This window comes from Phyllostomus discolor, chromosome 1, assembly GCF_004126475.2.
Source record: "Phyllostomus discolor isolate MPI-MPIP mPhyDis1 chromosome 1, mPhyDis1.pri.v3, whole genome shotgun sequence".
NCBI lineage: Eukaryota > Metazoa > Chordata > Mammalia > Chiroptera > Phyllostomidae > Phyllostomus > Phyllostomus discolor.
Window position 1 is genome coordinate 133497428 of NC_040903.2, and position 9613 is coordinate 133507040.

Here is a 9613-nt window from a genome sequence, read left to right on the forward strand (position 1 = left end):
TCAATCTCCACATGGCATATATGTTCTTTGACTTACCTTTCATCTTCTTTCTACCAGTCCCCACCACCCCCTTCCTCTCTTGTGGCTGTCAGCCTGTTCTATATGTCTATGCTCGTTGGTTTATTTTGTTCATTAGATTCCATTTATAAGTGAGATCATATGGTATTTGTCTTTCATTGACTCATGTACTTCACTTAGCATAGTAGTCTCCAGTTCCATCCATGCTGTCAAAAATGGCAAGAACTCCTTCTTCCCCCTCCCCACTCCCAAAGATTTCATTCATCCTCTCTTTAGAGAGGGGAAGGGAGAAGGGGGGGGGGGGGAAGGGAGAGAAACATCAACGCGTGGTTGACCCTCACGTACCCCTCACCCGGGACCCTGGCCTGGAAAATCGACTGGGAATGGACCCGACATGTGCCCTAAGCAGGGAATGAAACCTGGCGACCTTTCGTTTTGTGTTTCCTGCCTGGGGTTAAATGAGGTCACAAAGGTGGGGCTATAACCATATGACTGGTGTTCCGTAACAAGAAGATATCAGGGATGGCTGCAACCCAAGGACAAGCCTCAGAAGAAACCAACCTGCCCACAACCTTGGGTCCTACATCTCCACCAGGCAGAATCCCCTTCCTGTGGTATTTTGTAATGCCAACCCAAGCCAATTATACAGTCTTTGCAATTCTTTAGTGGATTGACTATGATGCACATATGCTTTTTCCATGGAAACTGTAATAAGTGAAAGCTGTATGTTATTAGTGAAAGGAGCTAAGACATTAGAAGATGGTTTGTAGAAAAGGACTCCGTAGAATGTAGAATTTCAAGAAGTGAATCAGAACAAATATGTGGAACTTAATGAACAAAATTAACAAAATATACCCATAGCTGTCAGAGGGGAGGGAGTAGGAGGGCTGGGTGAAAAAGGTGAAGGTGTTAAGCAAAACAAACAAAATCGGGAAAACATAACAAAACACCTCGCATAAATGGTGATATAAGGAGACACGACTTGGGGTGGTGAACACACAGTATACAGGGATGTGTTATAGAGTCGTAAGCCCTAAACTTATATAAAAAACCTTTAGCTAAGAACTAAAGCTTCACCTTTAGCTAATTGGTCAATTGAAGGAATCCCAAAGGTGGGGAACCACAAGGTGGGAACTGATGAACTAACCGTATGTATCAAAAACTCTAAGAAAATAGCCTTACCTTTTCTGATACATACTGGAGCTCCTTACTCCTGCAGTTTCCTGGAAATGTTTTACTTTCCATCGGATGACAGATCAACAGATTGTTGGTTTTCTGTGTCACTTTCTCTACAGTTCCTAGATAGATAGGCCCTCTGACTGAGGAACATATGTTCTTTCTCCTGAGACTGCCTCTAACCTACTGAAGAGACGCTGTGCAAATAAAAGACTACCATATTCTGTATCAAAGATAGAATGTTTGTAGAGTTTCCTGGAGAAAAAGGCCCCTTATTTGGAGAAAAAAGCCCCCCGATTTGGTACTTGTTGTGCCTTCTGAAAAGAAGAAGAAGAAGGAGGGGGGGGGGCGGGGGAGGAGAAGGAGAGGCGGCAGCAGCCTAAAGCATTTTGAAGCTATAAAAAAATTGATGTATGGAGAGTTGGCACTTACATTTTTAAAGAAAAGATAAGTGTAAAGTATATGAGTTGTGAAAAGTCACTTAGAAGGAATAAAAACAGTTATAGAAGAATTAGAGAAATAAGATAACAAAAAAAATTACCTCTGGCTGGTGTAGCTCACTGGTTTCAGTGCTGGCCTGGTTCGATTTCCAGTTGGGTCCTCAGCTGGCAGAGTACAAGAGGTATATCTCTCACACATGGATATTTCTCTCTCTCCTTCTTTCTCCCTTCCCCTGTCTCCATAAGTGAATGAATAAAATCTTTAAGAGATTGCCCTGCCTGGTGAATACCTAAGGCCCTGCCCCCTTACAACCTAACAGGTGTGCCAAGACAAAAATGGAGCAAAACTGAAGAGAAAGAGCTAAGCAATGAGATGGTCAACCTATCTGATGCAGAGTTCAAAACACTGGTAAGCATTAAGATACTCAGAACTGATAGAAGTTGGCCTTAAAATGAAAGAAGAAGTAGAGGATACCCAAAGTGAAATAAAGTGAAATATTTTCGGAACCAACAGTGAAGAGAAGGAAACCAGAGCTCCACTCAATGATTTGAAACAAATGGAAGAGATAAGCATCCAATTGTAACAGGATGAAGAAACAAGAATTCAAAAAAATGAAGAGAAACTTAGGAACATATGAGACATCTTTAAATGCTCCAATATTTGAATTATAGGCATGCCAGGAGGAGAAGAAAAACAGCATAAAATTGAAAGCTTATTTGAACAAATAATGAAGGAGAACCCCCCTGGTCTAAGCAAAGGAAATAGACTTCCAGGAAATAGAAGCTCAGAGAGTCCCAAAAAAGTTGGACCAAAGGAAGCATACACCACGGAACACCAAAATTACATTAGTCAAGATGAAAGATAGGGAAAGAACCTTAAAAGCATCAATAGAAAAGGAGAGTCACCAGAGCAGGGCAACCTCTTTGCCGTGTTGTGTTGCTGTCTGTGGGTGAGGGGTCAGAGAGGGAACGATGCAGCTCCCTTGCTGGGCTGAAGCCCACTTTCCAAAAAACTCTCGTGTGAGACTGGGAGTTTCTCCCACCATGGCAACCCCCGAGGTGAGGTGAGCCTGTTTCCTGTTCAGCCAGCCCCACGTGCACAGTCCCCCCCCTTGCTCTGGTTCCTTTCAGCCAGCCCCGCCCACAGGGTCTGCTGCCTTGTCAAGGGCTGTCTCCATCCACCTGTCTGCCCTATCTCCCTCCCACCAGTCTGGTTGGTCTGGTTGTTTCTTAAATTCCTTGGTTGTCAGAGTTCCATGCAGTAAGATTTTCTGGCACTTCTGGTACTTTATTGTTTTTAGATTGGTTGCTGTCTTTCTTTTGGTTGTGTGAAGAAGAGAAAGGTTTCTACCTACACCTCCATCTTGGCCAGAAATCTCTTAAAGATTTTATTCATTCACTTATGGAGACAGGGGAAGGGAGAAAGAAGGAGAGAGAGAAATATCCATGTGTGAGAGATATACCTCTTGTACTCTGCCAGCTGAGGACCCAACTGGAAATCGAACCAGGCCAGCACTGAAACCAGTGAGCTACACCAGCCAGAGGTAATTTTTTTTTGTTATCTTATTTCTCTAATTCTTCTATAACTGGTTTTATTCCTTCTAAGTGACTTTTTCACAACTCATATACTTTTACACTTATCTTTTCTTTAAAAATGTAAGTGCCAACTCTCCATACATCAATTTTTTTATAGCTCAAAATGCTTTAGGCTGCTGCCGCCTCTCCTTCTCCTCCCCCGCCCCCCCCCCTCCTTCTTCTTCTTCTTTCAGAAGGCACACAAGTACCAAATCGGGGGCTTTTTTCTCCAAATAAGGGGCCTTTTTCTCCAGGAAACTCTACAAACATTCTATCTTTGATACAGAATATGGTAGTCTTTTATTTGCACAGCGTCTCTTCAGTAGGTTAGAGGCAGTCTCAGGAGAAAGAACATATGTTCCTCAGTCAGAGGGCCTATCTATCTAGGAACTGTAGAGAAAGTGACACAGAAAACCAACAATCTGTTGATCTGTCATCCGATGGAAAGTAAAACATTTCCAGGAAACTGCAGAGTAAGGAGCTCCAGTATGTATCAGAAAAGGTAAGGCTATTTTCTTAGAGTTTTTGATACATACGGTTAGTTCATCAGTTCCCACCTTTGTGGTTCCCCACCTTTGGGATTCCTTCAATTGACCAATTAGCTAAAGGTGAAGCTTTAGTTCTTAGCTAAAGGTTTTTTATATAAGTTTAGGGCTTACGACTCTATAACACATCCCTGTATACTGTGTGTTCACCACCCCAAGTCGTGTCTCCTTATATCACCATTTATGCGAGGTGTTTTGTTATGTTTTCCCGATTTTGTTTGTTTTGCTTAACACCTTCACCTTTTTCACCCAGCCCTCCTACTCCCTCCCCTCTGACAGCTATGGGTATATTTTGTTAATTTTGTTCATTAAGTTCCACATATTTGTTCTGATTCACTTCTTGAAATTTCTACATTCTACGGAGTCCTTTTCTACAAACCATCTTCTAATGTCTTAGCTCCTTTCACTAATAACATACAGCTTTCACTTATTACAGTTTCCATGGAAAAAGCATATGTGCATCATAGTCAATCCACTAAAGAAATTGCAAAGACTGTATTAATTGGCTTGGGTTGGCATTACAAAATACCACAGGAAGGGGGATTCTGCCTGGTGGAGATGTAGGACCAAGGTGTGGGCAGGTTTGGTTTCTTCTGAGGCTTGTCCTTGGGTTGCAGCCATCCCTGATATCTTCTTGTTACGGAACACCAGTCATATGAGTTATAGCCCCACCTTTGTGACCTCATTTAACCCCAGGCAGGAAACACAAAACGAAAGGTCGCCAGGTTTCATTCCTGCTTAGGGCACATGTCGGTTCCATTCCCAGTCGATTTTCCAGGCCAGGTCCCGGGTGAGGGGTACGTGAGGGTCAACCACGCGTTGATGTTTCTCTCCCTTCCCCCCCCCCCCTTCTCCCTTCCCCTCTCTAAAGAGAGGATGAATGAAATCTTTGGGAGTGGGGAGGGGGAAGAAGGAGTTCTTGCCATTTTTGACAGCATGGATGGAACTGGAGACTACTATGCTAAGTGAAGTACATCAGTCAATGAAAGACAAATACCATATGATCTCACTTATAAATGGAATCTAATGAACAAAATAAACCAACGAGCATAGACATATAGAACAGGCTGACAGCCACAAGAGAGGAAGGGGGTGGTGGGGACTGGTAGAAAGAAGATGAAAGGTAAGTCAAAGAACATATATGCCATGTGGAGATTGACTGTGGGGCTGGGTGGAAAGGGGCAAAGGGGGGTGGGGGGGATTGGGGCAACTGTAATGGAATAAACAGTAAGACATGTAAACAATATATTGGGGAAAATATTTTGGAAAATCAAGAAAGACCCCAAATTATCTCAGGGTCTAAAACCACAGGCATAATAAAGTATGGCCCTGGCTCGTGTGGCTCAGTGGGTTGGGCATGATCCAGAAGACTGGAAGGTCACCGATTCGGATTGTAGTCCGGCCACATGCCTGGGTTGAGGGGCAAAGCTCCCCGTTGGGGCCATGCAAGAGACAACTGACCAATGTTTCACACGTGGATGTCTCTCTCCCTTCCCCTGTTTTATATATCACAAATTAAGTCATAGAAAGCCATATCTGTCTATATCCATATATGTCTTTTACGTGTGATCTTAAATACCAAAGTAAAGCTAGTATAGGGTTCACATACTCGGCCCCTAAATTTGACACAAAGCTGTTAAGGCTCACTGGCTCGATTGGAACAACCTCTACAGAAGAGAAGAGTCCACTGAGTACGGGAGCGAAGCATACTCAGGAGTAAAACGCACTAGCGAGTTCTTCTCCCGCCTAGAACGTGAGTCTGTAGTTACTTACAGTAACTACTGCAAAGGCCAAAGTCTACGATAAAGTGCAGGTGCACAGCTACGTACAGCTAGTATAAGGGCGGGAAGTCGTACACTTCACGTGGTGTTGCTCCTCCCCTCAGCGCCCCCAATACCCAGTTGACAGCACGTGTGAGTCGTCGCGTCAGGTGGCATGCCCCTTTCCCCGGGGAGTCCCGCTTTCGCTCGCGTCTCCAGTGCAAAGCGACAGGACACCAACACACACTGAGTAGGACTCAACGGGAGGTGGGGGCGTAGCAAAGGAGCACGAAGAGAAACACACACAGAAAACAAGCTGGCGAGGTTCTGTCTTTAGGACACCATCAAGCCAGGGGAGAGCGCGAACGCAGTCCCCCACTACCACAAATTATGCAGTCGAGTTTCCCACATTTGGGGAAATCGCAGGGGTCAGCACATCCGGAGTGCAATGGATAAGCCTCGCCCTGGGAAAACCACCTTCGTGATCATGGTATCTCCCCTGCCAGGTAAGTATGAGTTGCTTTGCTCGCCTCCCTGCGAACCCTCACGCTCGCCTCCCTTTACACCCGCGGTGACTTTCCTCACGCCCCACACCGCCCCGCCCTCGCTGCCTGAGGGTCCCTCGCTCCCAACCTGGCCCGTGGCGAAAACAACCACTGCGGCGTTTGCTTCTCGGGGCGGGGGGGAGCGGTGGGGGAGGGGGCGGCGGGTCGTGCAGGCGCTGGCGGGGGAAGGACAGGCAGCCTCTGCGCTCCTGCTCATCTACATACACCACGCCCTTGTCGTGACGTTCCGGGCGCCTTGCCTTCCATTCTGCCGCCCGCGGGGGCGCGCGCGGCTGGCGGTGAGGCCACCACTCCCCGGCCCGAGAGGACCGGATCCCGCCGCAGCCTGCGCCCAGCACTTACGGCCCCACCTTCGGCGCAGCAAAAGATAATTTCGCCCTATTTTTGTCCCCGCCTGCTGGAACTCATCTTCAAAGTAATCGAAAAGTCAGGGAAGGCCTTTTTGCCGGTTGACATTAAGTGCTAAGTGGCTTAATAAGAAATCGTGATAATGTTTATTTACGGGGTCTTTCTGGGTCAAAGTGACGCAACGTGCTTCGGAATATGTGGTAGCCTAGCCTAGCAAGGCGGAACGACATACCAGGATTCTACATTTTGTAGAAAGAAAATCAGGTTGAAGCGCTGAGCGATCCCCTTCAACCACAGCCAGGCGTGGGGTGGGGGTGGGGGGGGTCTCCCGGGAAACCCACTGGCCAGGGTCAGGCGCCCTTCTGCCCCGGCACGCGCAACACGGTGGCCCCAAAGTGCCCCCTGGTCCTTTCTGACTTGGACTCTGCCAAAGATGGACACAGCAGACAGTAGTGAGTGGTGAAACGGATTTCTTTCAGTAACTACCGACAGGGTGGGAAAAGCCGAGCTCCATTCCGATTAGTGCAGAGGTGATCCAGGCGTCTCTAAAAAGGAGAATGGGGGGTGGGGGAGAGCTCAGTAGAGTCAGGGAAGTGAAGAACTACAAGGGTGGGTCCGTATAAAGGCAGTTAGGCCAGCCGTGTTTGTTGGCAAGCAGTGATTGAAGTTAGGACTGTGTCCTCCCAGAGACTGGGAGACAGGCTCTGTCCTTCCCGGATTGCATTTCAAAGGAGTATAAACCTCTAGGACTTTCTCAGGCAGGCATTTAATGGGGGGATGGGAGGTCCTTCCTAGGGACAGGACCTGATGCCGCTGGGGAGCCATGCTGGAGGCTAGTCAAGGCTCTTGCTGCGGGGAAGCGCTTTGGGTGGGGTGCTATATGCTGAGAGTTCTGCAGTCGGCAGCTTAAGGAATTCTGTTTTGTGATCAGATAAGATGACTGCACTCCCCCTGGGTGAATCCTGGCCCCTTCTTTTATATGCTGATCTCCTCTTTCACGACACTGAGAGTTTCTCCATTCAACAGTTGTGTATTGAGTGCATACACCGTGCCAGACACTGTTCGGGAATTTGGTACCATAAAGCCCTCTTGGAGTGGGGTGGGAGAAAATCGACAATGGATACATTAGGTAAATTAATTAGTGCGTTAGGTGCTAAGAGCGATGGAACAAAGGAAGGAAAAGGAGGGAAAGGGGATCGGGAGTTGCAGTAAGGGGCAGGTGGCTGTGTTAAACCGGGTGGTCAGAAGAGGCCTCATTGAGAAGGCGCCATGATGAGGTTGTGGAGAAAAGGGAACCCTAGTGCACTGTTGGTGGGACTGCAGACTGGTGCGGCCACTGTGGAAAACAGTATGGAATTTCCTCAGAAAACTGAAAATGGACCTGCCTTCGGACCCAGCAATTCCACTGCTGGGACTATACCCTAAGAATCCTGAAACACCTATGCACCCCAATGTTCATAGCAGCACAATTTACAATAGCCAAGTGCCGGAAGCAACCTAAGTGCTCATGGGTAAATGAATGGACCAAAAAAACCCGGCCGGTTCACACAGTGGAACACCATGCAGCAGAAAGAAAGAAGGGGCTCCTACCCTTCATGACAGCATGGATGGAGCTGGAGAGCCCTTTGCTAAGTGGAGTAAGCCAGGCCGCGAAGGACAAATACCATATGATCTCGCCTACAAGCGGAACCTTAGCAACAAAACAAACAAGCAAGCAAAATAGAACCAGAGACATTGATATGGAGAACAAACTGAGAGTAACCAGAGGGGAGGTGGAGGGGCATAAAGGGGGAAATAAGGGGAAGGGTCGTCAAGGAACAGCTATAAAACAGGACCCATTGACAAAGCCAAACGGGGCGGGGTAGGATTGAGGGTGGGGGTGGGTGGGGCGGGGGAGAGCGGTGGTGGGAAAATGGAGACAACTGTACTTGAACAACAATAAAAAGAAAAATGAACAATCTTAAAAAACGAGGGAGAGAAAGAAGGTGCCATGTGAGCAAGAGACCTGAAGAAGGTGAGGGAGTTGGTCACCGGGACGTCTGGGGGAAGGGGCATCCTTAGCGCCCAGATCGGCAGGGGCACAAGCCCAGGTAAGGCTGTGTTTGGAGAACAGCACGCAGGCCCTGTGTCTGGAGCAAACTTAAAAAGAGTCGCACAAAATTAAGTCAGAGAAGTGACTAGGTGAGGGCAAGGTCACGAGGACCTCGTAGGCCATTGTAAGGCTATTCCAATCTGAGCGAACCAGAAGGCTTTGAGCACGGGGTGGCAGGGCCCACAGCAGGGAGCTCGCTCAGGAGACTCACAGGATCCGGGCAAGACGACGCTGGCGTCTGCATTTTTGGCACAAGGATAAATTTGAACTGAAGGCACTTAAAAACCAGCAGGTGGCTTGGCGGTCGGCAGCCGCCTACCCGTGCCGGTGCCGCCGAGGTCTCCTCCTTCCCCGTGGCAGGCCTCCGCCCGCCGCCCGCAGCCGCTTCCCCAGCGCCGCTCCCCTCCTCTCCCCCCCCCCCCCCCCCGCCGCGTTCCTGCCCGCTTTCCGGCCGCGGATCCGACCGCTGTGGTCACCCCCGCCCAGTCACCACCCCCCCCCCCCCCCTTGCAGAAAGGCGCACAGGGAGGGGAAACGAGGCAACAGGTGAGAGTCCGGGGCCAGGCGTCCTGAAACATCGTAGTTGCGGGGCGCCCCCCCCCCGCCCCCCCCCCCCGGCCCGCTGAAGATCCTCTCGGCCCCGCCGGGAAAGGGAGCGGGGGCGGCGCGTGCTCGGCTCCCTTCAGAGCGCCAAGCCCAAGGCCGGTCAGACTGCGGGCGCCGCTCCAGCGTCTTGGCGTCCGTCACGGCAGGAGAAAGTGACGGCCCGGCCGGGGCAGCGTGCGCCCTTCGATAGCTCAGCTGGTAGAGCGGAGGACTGTAGGCTACGTCTGTGTGGACATCCTTAGGTCGCTGGTTCGATTCCGGCTCGAAGGAGATGCCTGACGTTTTTTCCTCCACGAGGAAAGGCACCCCCCCCCCACCCCCCCGCCTGGCGCCCAGGCCCGGGGGGTTCTGACCAGATGTCTAACTTTAGCTCTGGGCCCTCAAGGCTGAATCGGCAGGGCCTGACGGGAAAGGCCTGGAGGTCCAACCAGAGAGGGCACCCAGGAAGTAAGGGGCTGTGGGTGGGGGAGCGTGCATACAGAGGCGG

At 49.4% G+C, this 9613-nt stretch overlaps 2 non-coding genes across 2 annotated transcripts; one reads left to right on the forward strand and one right to left on the reverse strand.

Moving 5' to 3' along the window:
* Positions 1–5864: 5864 nt before the first annotated feature.
* LOC114493746 lies at positions 5865–6028 on the reverse strand. Its single transcript, XR_003684345.1, has one exon. It is a non-coding gene; the product is annotated as a U1 spliceosomal RNA (small nuclear RNA).
* A 3278-nt stretch (positions 6029–9306) lies between these two features.
* Positions 9307–9396, forward strand: TRNAY-GUA. The gene is given in 2 exon segments: positions 9307–9343; positions 9361–9396. It is a non-coding gene; the product is annotated as a tRNA-Tyr (tRNA).
* The last annotated feature ends 217 nt before the right edge of the window (positions 9397–9613 follow it).